We start from the raw sequence: 2,120 nt of genomic DNA on the forward strand, positions 1-2,120 counted from the left end.
GTTCTCTGTCTGTTGCTGAGTGGATGATGGAAAAGGTTTGCTATTGCTAAACCTGTTTCTTCCACCATTATTAAAGCCTTGTTGAGGCTTTTGATCCTTCCATGAGAAATTTGGATGATTTCTCCATGATGAGTTATAGGTGTTTCCATAAGGTTCACCTAAGTAATTTACCTCTGCTATTGCAGGGTTCTCAGGATCATAAGCTTCTTCTGCATAAGAAGCCTCTTGAGTACTGTTGGATGCTGCTTGCATTCCATGCAGACTCTGAGTGATCATATTGACTTGCTGAGTCAATATTTTATTCTGAGCCAATATGGCATTCAGAGTATCAACTTCAAGAACTCCCTTCTTCATAGGCGTCCCATTACTCACAGGATTCCTTTCAGAAGTGTACATGAACTGGTTATTAGCAACCATGTCAATGAGTTCTTGAGCTTCTGCAGGCGTTTTCTTTAGGTGAATGGATCCACCTGCAGAAGTGTCCAGTGACATCTTTGATAGCTCAGATAAACCATCATAGAATATATCCAGGATGGTCTATTCTGAAAGCATGTCAGAAGGACACTTTTTGGTCAATTGTTTGTATCTTTCCCAAGCTTCATAGAGGGATTCACCTTCTTTCTGTCTGAAGGTTTGAACATCAGCTCTAAGCTTGCTCAACTTTTGAGGAGGAAAGTACTTGGCTAAGAAAGTTGTGACCAGCTTATCCCAAGAGTTTAGGCTGTCTTTGGGTTGAGAATCCAACCATAATCTAGCTCTGTCTCTTACAGCAAAAGGGAAAAGTATGAGCCTGTAAACTTCAGGATCTACTCCATTAGTCTTAACAGTATCACATATCTGCAAGAATTCAGTTAAGAACTGAAAAGGATCTTCAGATGGAAGTCCATGAAACTTACAGTTCTGCTGCATCAGAGAAACTAATTGAGGTTTCAGCTCAAAGTTGTTTGCTCCAATGGCAGGAATGGAGATGCTTCTTCCATGTAAATTGGAATCAGGTGCAGTAAAGTCACCAAGCATCTTCCTTACATTATTATTATTTTCGGCTGCCATCTCCTCTTCCTGTTCGAAAATTTCTGAAAGGTTATCTCTGGATTGTTGTATTTTAGCTTCTCTTAATTTTCTCTTCAGGGTCCTTTCAGGTTCTGGATCTGCTTCAACAAGAATGTTCTTGTCCTTGCTCCTGCTCATATGACAAAGAAGAGGGCACAGAAAAGATAATAATAATAATATGGATCCTTTATACCACAGTAGTATAGGGATCCCTTTGTGAGTGGAAGAAGAGGGGGAGACAAAGAATGTAATATAATGGAGGAAACACAACTGTGAGGAGGGTTGAGATGTGAGATGAGATGTTAGTAGATGAATAAATAAATAGAATAAGATGAGAGAGAAGGAATTTTCGAAAATAATTTTTGAAAAAGAGTTAGTGATTTTTGAAAATAGTTTTTGAAAAATGTTAGTAATTTTCGAAAATTAAGATTTAAAAATTAAAATAATTAATAAATTAAAAAGAAATTTTGAAAAAGGGGGAAGATATTTTCGAAAATGAGAGAAAGAGAGTTAGTTAGGTGGTTTTGAAAAAGATAAGAAACAAACAAAAAGTTAGTTAGTTAGTTGAAACAAATTTTGAAAAGATAAGAAGTTAGGAAGTTAGAAGGGATATTTTGAAATCAAATTTTTGAAAAAGATAAGATGAGAAGATATTTTAGAAATTAGTTTTGAAAAAGATTTGATTTTTAAAATCTCAATTAATGACTTGATTCATAAGAAATCACAAGATATGATTCTAGAACTTAAAGTTTGAATCTTTCTTAACAAGCAAGTAACAAACTTAAAATTTTTGAATCAAAACATTAATTGATTATGTTATTTTCGAAAATTTGATATAAAAATAAGAAAAAGATTTTTGAAAAATATTTTTGGAATTTTCGAAAATAACTAAGAATTTTGAAAACGATTTGATTTTTGAAAAAGATTTTGAAAAAGATAAGATTTTTGACGAATGGATTTTTGACGGTTTAGAATTTCACAAATGAATTCTCGTTGCAAGTATAGCTTCTAAACCAATCACTAATCCTTTCATACAAAAAGTTGTTTGTCACTAGTACAAACCCCTAAAA

The 2,120-nt window shown here is 33.7% G+C and overlaps 1 non-coding gene across 1 annotated transcript; it reads left to right on the forward strand.

Annotated features, from left to right (window-relative positions):
- Positions 1-546: 546 nt before the first annotated feature.
- On the forward strand, positions 547-654 carry LOC112787220 (small nucleolar RNA R71). Its single transcript, XR_003194644.1, has one exon. It is a non-coding gene; the product is annotated as a small nucleolar RNA R71 (small nucleolar RNA).
- The last annotated feature ends 1,466 nt before the right edge of the window (positions 655-2,120 follow it).

This window comes from Arachis hypogaea, chromosome 20 (genome assembly GCF_003086295.3).
Source record: "Arachis hypogaea cultivar Tifrunner chromosome 20, arahy.Tifrunner.gnm2.J5K5, whole genome shotgun sequence".
In the NCBI taxonomy this organism is placed as follows: Eukaryota; Viridiplantae; Streptophyta; class Magnoliopsida; order Fabales; family Fabaceae; genus Arachis; species Arachis hypogaea.